This window comes from Podarcis cretensis (genome assembly GCF_951804945.1).
Source record: "Podarcis cretensis genome assembly, chromosome: 9".
NCBI lineage: Eukaryota > Metazoa > Chordata > Lepidosauria > Squamata > Lacertidae > Podarcis > Podarcis cretensis.
The window spans coordinates 20,847,532-20,856,913 of NC_137178.1; the positions used below are offsets into that span (position 1 = coordinate 20,847,532).

The following is a 9,382-nucleotide window of genomic DNA, read 5'->3' on the forward strand; positions in this document are numbered from 1 at the left end:
AAGGGAAATCTCTCTTCTGGAGCAAGATGTCTTCAGTGAACTGAGAAACAAAGGCATACTGGTCTCTGTAGGATTCAATTAAAATGCTTCAGTGTTTGCTTTTCTGACAGTGTGAGACATCCATCAGTAATAAGTTCTTTGCTGCTGCTTGAAATCCAGCATCCAATTTGCCATTATGCAGGTTCTTTCTTTCTTTCTTTCTTTCTTTCTTTCTTTCTTTCTTTCTTTCTTTCTCTCCGGGATATCTTCCAACTGCTCTCTCACAGTACAAAGTTAACTGAAGACCCCAGCACTCAGCTGATCAAACAAAGAGGTTATCCTGATTGACACCTGCTCAGTGCATGGCTTGGGCTGTTAAATGTAAAAATGTCCATCAAAAGAGGCACTCAAAGGGCTAGTCCACACAGCTGACTCAGTGATGCTGCAATAAGGTTCCATCAATGATGAAGAAGGTCCACAAAGACCAAACAGGACTAAAATGGTATGTTACCTACATGTGCTCTGTGCTCCATGTATTCAACCAGTTCCTACTATTGTTGCAGTGTTTCTCAAAAAAAGGGGCTTTGGACTCATAGGTGGGCACTGGGCAGGCTGTGAGCCTTAGTGCCACAGCCTGCCCGGTGCCTCATCACTTGCCTGCCTCACCCTGGAGCCATAAGCTTTTGGATGGAGCAGTGGCACCAGCAACTCCTTACATGCGAGTAAAGGTGGCCAGGAGATAGAGAGGTTCAGGGAAGCAGGGGAGTCTCCCTTCTCTAAGTCCAGAGATGTTTATGGAAATTAGAATGAGATAAAAGTTTATAGGTTTGGAGGTTCCATCTAGATGAGACCGATGAGTTTGTTCCAGGCCAGTGATCTTGTATCTGTAAAGTTAGACTCTATCAGGGGAAACCTGCTAAACCAGTAAACTATTTTTTTAAAAAAAATATTTATTACTTTTAAACCTTACAAAAAAGAAGAAAAAGAAAAGAAAAAAGAAGCAAAAGAAAGAAAAAACAATACAATACAATACAATATATAAACAATACACAACACAACATTAACACATTAGACTAAACAAAACAGCAAAAACAATTTAAAAACATACATCATACCATTTCAATGCCTTATCTTCCATTCCCTTGTTTCATCGACCTCCTCTCACCTCCCTTTTTGTATTCCACTTCTATTAATTGTTTCAGCAATTCCTTTCCATCTTTCTCTATTTTCTGTCATATAATTATCTTAACTTATTTTAACCTTATTTCCCATTAATACTATAATACTTATTTATGCTTAACTCTTTATAACATTTCTACTAAAGCCATATAATTTCATTCCAACATTTTTCTGACACTCATTAATTTTACAGTATTTCTATAAATAGACTTCAAACTTTTTCCAATCTTCTTCCACCGTCTCTTCTCCCTGGTCTCGGATTCTGCCAGTCATTTCCATCAATTCCATATATACCATCAACCTGGTGATCTTCTGTCCGAGGCTCTTAACTCTTTTCCAAGTCCCTTCTGCAGATCTTCTTCATATTTATACATACACTTTACTTTGTCTTCTGCTGATCTTGTTCTTAATTTCCTTCCTTTAATACTGAAGAGTAGATCTCGGGGAAGCTCCGACCTAGCAATGTTTTTATTCCTTCTCAACAGGTCAGCCAAATCTCCATAGTTAAAACTAAAATCCAAAAGATATTTCAGGACGTGTTTCAAAATCCCTCCAAATCTGAAAGTCCCCACAGCTCCAATCTCCTCCTGACCCAGGTCTAGGTCCCAAAGGTCAGTAAGTCCCTGCATGAGGTGATCTGTCCAACTTTCCTTCTCCAGTCCAAGCAGGGCTCCAATCCTCAAAATCTGACTTTCTCTGAATTCAATCATAGAAGGCAACAACTTATAGTCATCAGATTGCCTCTGTAAGGCTGGGGCTCTCTCCCTCTCCACTTGTATTACTTTAGGTTCAACAACAACAACTTTCTCCCTCGTCTTCTCCCCAGTTTGCCATGTCAAAGTAGGTTCCTGTATCGATTCCTGAATAGTTTCTGTATAGATGTTCACTTTTTGTCCCAAATTAGTCACTTTTTGTCCCAAGTTATCAATTTTGATAGTCATCAGATCCGTCTTCTTGTGGAGCTGTTCCAATGAATCACTTATCTTACATAATGCAATCACTAAGGCTTCTTCTGTCCACATTCTTAACCGATCCAAGGTCAATCCCTGGTTCTCACGGTTTTTTTATCTTGCAGCTGGAGATTCCACCAGCTCAACACTTGTAACAGTTTCAAAGGCTCCCTCTAGAGGGAAACAATTTCTATTTGTATCAATCCTTTTAAGCACAATTCAAACAATAAAATTAGTTTCAATTTTCAGTTACTTTTACTCCTTTTTAAACGCAGAAGGAGACAATGGAAACAATGTATTCCTCTTATTTAACTAGCTGTCAACAAACGTTTTATTCACAGTCAGTCTTACTAGCAGCCCGTTTCCAGGTTCAGAGCGGTGGTAACTTAACTTTCTTCACTCTCTCCTGCAGGCTTACGCGATCCAAAATTTTCCCCCTCTTCTCCTGCTTCCAAGGGGGGTTCAATGATTTTAGCCGATGGAAATTTAATCCTTTACAGAGGACTTTCCAAGACTTTAGCTTGCAAGCTCTTTGCTTCAATCTATTTACAAAAGGGGAAGGCGGACTTCCTGTTTGAAACCTCCCCGTTTCGGTGCCAAATTAAGACGTTTAAAAATCCAAATTTCCGTTCTACTCACGGGTAGTTGTTTAGGATCAAATTGTCCACAGGAAAAAGTCAGCGCTCTCCGGCAACAGCAGTGCGGCTTCACTCCGTGAAAGAAGCAGTCAATTCGAAGCACCGCGCCGCTCACCCCACGTCGCTCCGGATCCCCAAAACCGGGTCTCCCCGTGAGTAGGGGAGGCACAAAAGGTGCCAGCCAAATCCCATGTTCACAGGCTTCTCCCGCCTGTGATTTTTAGTGGGTCTCCGCCTTCACTGTGGCGGCCAGACCCTGATTTCCACGGAGCAAATTCCTTCCGATCAGAGGAATTCCGCCATTGTCAGAGGCGCCAACCCGGAAGTCTCCCTGCTAAACCAGTAAACTAACTTCTTTCTTGAGGTAATGGCCTTAGCTGCTCAGCCAAGTACCCATCACCAGCATCTTAAAGAGTGAGCTCTATTGCCATAGGACAAATGGGTGGGATTTTTCCCACCTCACCTGGCTGCATGCAACATCATCCTAAGATGGAGAACAATAGACTGCGGGCTGCATGAGAGTTTTGGCTAATGCTGGAAGCAGGAAACCCAAGGTTGGACTTGCTCTGTGCTGGACCCAAAGTTATGGTTTGGTCATCTCCCTGAGAACCTAATTGGGAAGCAAGTGGTGTTAATTCTGTCAGTCCCTCCATACTATGATCAGGTTGTATATATGTGTAAATGAAACTGTTTATATCCCAAAGACTCCACAGTCTTCAAGGAAACTGAACTATAGGTAAGCACAGTTCTTGTGTTCCTAATATTTGTTGTTAAAGTGGTTTCTCTGGCACTGCATTGCTGATACTTCAGGAAGATGAGGGCAAAGTCTCAGGAAGGTCTAAGTCGCAGCCACTTTGGGGCTAGAAGGTTCCTGGATGGGAGATATGTATAAAACACATAAATGTTGTTGTTTTTAAATTTAAAGCATTTTTACCACACTTGTTAAAGGCTCCCAGAGAAGACTGCAGATCAGGTACAATCTCAAAGGTATGGCACAAAAGGAAAATGGGACAGGGAGAGAGTGGGGAAAAGGAAACTCAGGAACCTGCTCTTAAAGTTGCAGTTCTTATAATGACCAGCTGGGATGAAAGCAGTTCAGTTACCCCAACTGGGAGAAAGTTACGGAAGAGCCAAGGGTAGCTGGCCTCTCAAAAGAGCCAATAGAATAGCCCTTCTTTGCTTCAATGGCTCGGCAGTCTGAGGGAATGGCTGCTCCTGGCGATACACTTCCTTGTATCATCCCAGAGCAACTCTCCCAAAGGGTAAAGCTTTGGTGTCACCCCTTCAGTGGTGACCCACCATCAACAATGGCCTTGCAGATAAGGTTTTTAATATTCTGTTGGAAGCTGCCCAGGGTGGCTAGGGAGGCCCGGCCAGATGCCAGGTGGGTGGGTTACAAGTAATAAATTATTATTATTATTCCATCTCTCTGAGAGAAGTATCCATGAAAGAGGTGATTTACTTACAGGACAGGACAGATCCTCCAGACCTCTGCTGCTGATGCTTCATCTGTCTGAGTCTCAGCAGCATTAAGGGAGCTAAATGGCAATACCTCCACACAGGAGCAGATGTCTCTGCTGCAGGTGCTGCTGAGATGGCCTTCCTGATAAGCCACACCTCTCAGGAAGCACCTATGGCTCCATTTTTATTTTATGTTTTTTGGGGGTTTTTTAGTTGTATTTTGATTCTATGGGAACCACTCTGGGAATTTGCTTGATCTCCATTATTTTAGACATTTCTGAAACAAATGAATAAATCACAAAGTGTTCCCCATAGCCCTGGTGCCCACCAAGCCCCTAGACTTTGGGACCCTCTTCCTCATTTTTCAATTCCACCAATTTGACCTGCCCACTTGAACCGCTTGAAGTCATCTGTAAAGAAACCGTTCCCTGTTGCAGCAGCAGCCGTTCAACTCATCTGTCATCAATTCCCTTCCCAATCACTGTTTTCCCAAAGGGCCTGCCATCTTTTTCATCAGCTCCTTGCTCCTTACGCGTTACCTTTGTAAAAGCATTTGTTATTCATCTTCATCGCTTGCGTACATTTCCCTTTCATTTTCAATCTTGGTTTTCTTGATCATTTCCTTGCCTCCCTTCTTGTATTTCCCTTTCATCTTCTAAAACTTCACCAGCAGCTTTAACCCTCCCAATTCATCCCAGGGGACACCTTGGGAATAAGACATTAGCTCTCAGCTGACTTCTCCAAGCAGAAGCGGGGAGACATTTTTAAATAAATAAATGTATGCTGCACACATTATAGATGCCTTCTTTTTCTCGGTCTCTATTTCAGCACCCACCCAGTTTTTCCTGTTTTTTCAAAAACTTTTTGTTCTATTTCTGTTTATTAGTTTCTCATAGGGTGACTTTACAGTGGAAAGCCCTTTATATACAGGGCTGTCAGAGGACATAGGAAGAAAGGAGCAGAGATGTTCAAGCATATGGACTTAAGAAGAGCTTGCTGGATCAAGCCAATGGCCCATATAGTCCAGTATGATGTTCTCACAGTGGCCAACCGGATGCCTGTGGGAAACCCACAAAGGATTTGAGCACAAGAGCACTCTCCCCTCCTGTGACTTGCAGCAACTGGTGTTCAGAAACATTACAGCCTCAAGTCGTGGAAGCAAAGCATAGTCATTATAGCAAGTAGCCATCGACTTCCCCTGCCTGCCATTTTCCCAGTCCAAATTGCTCTAAGCACCATTTCTCCACTGTGGCTTTTCTGAAGTACAACATGCAATTTGACCTTCAGTCAAGTCCCATTAAGACTGAAGTGTTGCTTCTCTCTCAATTCATTCGTTCTGCTCATGCAACTAAGAAGCACATCTGGAAGAGAGAGGGGCCATACTTGCTAGTCCTGTTCCCTGACATATGGGAAGAAAGTCTGAAGCAGAGAGCCTGCTGTAGTCCTATTGGCTCCCACGCTTGATCTGGAACCCTTCGTGATCAGGGTTCTGAATCACATGGGGAGCTTACATGTGTCTACAGCTGGCTCCCTGCTTCAGACCTTCCCTCAACAGGGAAGGGCAGGGGGATGTGATGGCAAAGGAGTCTAGCTTGTTATGAGGATCAGCCAAGACTTGGGTCTCAGAACGTCCTTGCTTAGAAATGCTTTCATATTGTTCACAGCTTTCTGCTTGAGCAGCAGTCTGGATTAGGCCTTACCTATCCGGCTTGCTGGGACGCGGGTGGCGCTGTGGTTAAAACCTCAGTGCCTAGGACTTGCCGATCGTATGGTCAGCGGTTCGAATCCCCGCGGCGGGTTGAGCGCCCGTCGTTTGGTCCCAGCTCCTGCCCACCTAGCAGTTCGAAAGCACCCCTAAGTGCAAGTAGATAAATAGGTACCGCTTTATAGCGGGAAGGTAAACGGCGTTTCCGTGCGCTGCGCTGGTGCTGGCTCGCCAGAGCAGTTTCGTCACACTGGCCACGTGACCCAGAAGTGTCTTCGGACAGCGCTGGCTCCCGGCCTCTTAAGCCGGGACCCCAGAGTTGGTCACGACTGGCCCGTACGGGCAGGAGTACCTTTACCTTTACCTATCCAGCTTGCTACTTTCTTGCACACTGCCCACTTGTTCTCCTCCTTTTCTGTTGGCTCCCTTTGCAATGAGCTAGTGCTTAGTTAGCTTTTGGGACAGCTGCTTTCTGAGTAATGTCTTGAATCTTGGGTTAGGGGCTACAGGAGCTCACTAGCAATGCAGAATCCCATCAGCTCCCTAAATCTACAAATAAGCAAGCTTGTCTCTGCTTTGACTGCCCACAGCCTGGCTCTGACACGCTTGCACAACAAATGATAATGGACAGCCATGAATCACCTAGACCGTAAGCCCTCTCTGCATGGAATGTGTTACTCCTGGGTCTGTAGAGCACCTAATATGCTTCTAGCACATCATAAATCTTGAAAAGTAATAGTACTTGATGATTCTTTTACCTTGCACTCAATTATAGCAGGGAACCTATTTAATCTAGCCACCATCTTCTTTCACAGCCTCCATCATCTTGTTCTCAAGAGGGTATGTTCTACTTTCGAACCAAATTCCATAAAATACTGCTACTCCACGAGAACCTCTCAAGCCAGGCAGGATCGAGAACTGTGATAGGGGAACATTCAAACTTTGAAACAATTCTCTTTCCAAAGACAAGTATGCCTCCATGGAATTTGTTAATGGTGCATTTGGATAAGGGAGTAAGTAAGTTAATTCAATGCATCCAAGCCCTGTAACACATGCACAAACTGAATCCAATGCTAGCCCTACTCAGAGTAGATCCATTGAAATCCTTAGATACCACAGCTTTAGTTATATTACTTTCTAATATGAGCAGGACTCAGTTGACAACAAGGATGGGAAACCTGTGGTCCTCCAGATGTTGTTGGACTCCAACTTCCATCAGTGCTATCCAACATGGCCAGTGGTCAGGGATGATGAGAGCTGTAGCCCAGTAACAACTGGAGGACCACTGTTTCCCCATCCCTGCAGTAGGCTGAAGTGATATCCTTCAGGCAGTACTACGGAGGGGGCATTAATAGATGAAAGCAGGAACTAGCATCTGATGATGCAGTATGACCTTAAATGTTCGCCTTTCCATTGGGTGCTGCTTCAGGCAACAACAGCAGCAACAAAATATTGATACACACACTTTACCTGGGGTACATTCAGATGTGGGGAATATTGCATTAGTTTTCCTGATTATAAAGCTAGCACTTTTCTCCCATTTTCTACTTTCACACTGCAATACCAGTTGCATTATGGACCTGTGGGTTTAATTTCATTCATACCAGTGGACATGGTGTGATACAGCAATGAATGTCACTAACCTACTCACCCTATCTACGCATCTGTACTCCCCCATGATTCCCCCCAGGAAAGTGGCAAGAAAGAACTGTATGCCAGTATACCACCCTAAATTTCATACTTTACTGCTGCAGTTTTCTGAATTGATAGGATTGCAAGCAGATTATTTCTTGAACCAATTCACATGGAAAGGAGTATTAAACTTCTATTAGATTCTGCTAGATTTCCAGAAGTGGCTTCTATATCAAGTGAAAGCTCAGATATAATACGGAAACTCACAGTTAGGAGAACATTGGGGAAATGGAATAAACCGCCTTATGAATGCAGCCATAATGCAGCTGTTGTCTCACTTCTACTCCCTGTAGGGAAGGAGGAGACGGCACTGCTAGTGCAAATCCTCGCTCTGACATGGAGATTCCCTTAAAATGCTTGGGTTTGCTTTTCTGAAAGGTGTCAACATGTTAGTCTGTTGCAGCAAAAATGACTAAGGGTCTTCTAGCACCTTTCCAGATAAGTGCATTTATCATTATCTTTCCATTATGACCTATGCAGCACTCATTCAGCAAACCAAGACCGTAGGAAATGAGTGTGAAAATTATTCCCCAAAGTGTCACATTCTGAATATCTATCATTTACTTCGAAGTCCTATTTACACGGCAGAGGCAGAAAGGGGCATACTATTGTAGACAGAGACATGACAATAGGATGCACAGAGACAAAGAGAAGAGCAGATGGAAGAAAAGAGGGAGATAAAAGTGGACTTGGACAACCCTTGGTACACAACAGATGCTTGCCCCAATGTCCTTTAATGCTATTAAATAATATCAAGCATTTCCCCATTGCAATTTGTTCCTTGCAGTGCCAAAAGGAAAAAAACATATATATGTATGGTGAAACAGCAAACACCCGAAAAGCTTTTTTGCTTTCGATTCAAAATGATGCTTTGTCCAATGTTAGGAGAATTATTCTTCAGTCCCTGCCAGTGTGGCTGCTACTTTACAGGCACCTGTGAAGTAGGAGCCACACTGGCAGGGACTGAAGAATTTATTTTATTGTTATTTATTATTTATTTTATTTCTATACCGCCTTATACCCAAAGGTCTCAGGGTGGTTCACATTTTAAAAAAATGTGAACCCAGAGTCCAGACATGAAAGTGACTGCTCAGAGGGGGAAATGGAAAACAACAGAATGGCTAAAAGTACGTTCATCATGGCAACACTTTGGGCCTGGTGGGGTAATAGTTGACTTGTTTGGGATGGCAATGCATATTTCAGGGAAGCTGGATCAGAAATCTTTCTGGAGAGGTGGAGGAGCAAGAACTTCATTGGGTTTTATAGGCCTCCACTCCTTTTTTCCTCTCTCGCTACACAGTCAAGATGAAACAGTATTAAAGTGTGTGTGTGTGATTCTGGAAAATGGTCTAGAAATGAACTTTAGCTTTATAACTGCTACTAAGGTTACAATAGCTAAAAATTGGGGGAGGGGAGCACTATATCTGAATGGATTGAGAAAACTTGGCCCATAGTAACTATAATTAAGCTAACTTATTACAAAAGAATACATATGAACTAGCCCAACAGGTTGCTGGAAAAATTGATGTTCTTTGTAATGTTTTGGAACAAGTTTAACGAGAATGTCCAACCTTTTGCTGTTTTCAACCTGCTGCAACAGTATTTCTTTATGCTCTTTGTCTTTGGTTTACTTTGTTTATTAATTGAAACTTGTAAAATAAGAAGTAAATGAATTGTCTCAATTGGACACTGACTACTTTTTCAACTCCTCTCCTGCAAAACCACCTTTCATGTAATTTCTGAAGGCAGCCCTGTTTAGGGAAGTTTTTAAGGATTGG

At 43.1% G+C, this 9,382-nt stretch overlaps 1 long non-coding RNA gene across 1 annotated transcript; it reads left to right on the forward strand.

Annotated features, from left to right (window-relative positions):
• The first annotated feature begins 256 nt into the window (after positions 1-256).
• On the forward strand, positions 257-8,354 carry LOC307224140. The gene is made up of 3 exons (XR_013842437.1): positions 257-481; positions 6,728-6,929; positions 8,176-8,354. It is a non-coding gene; the product is annotated as an uncharacterized lncRNA (long non-coding RNA).
• Positions 8,355-9,382: the final 1,028 nt, after the last annotated feature.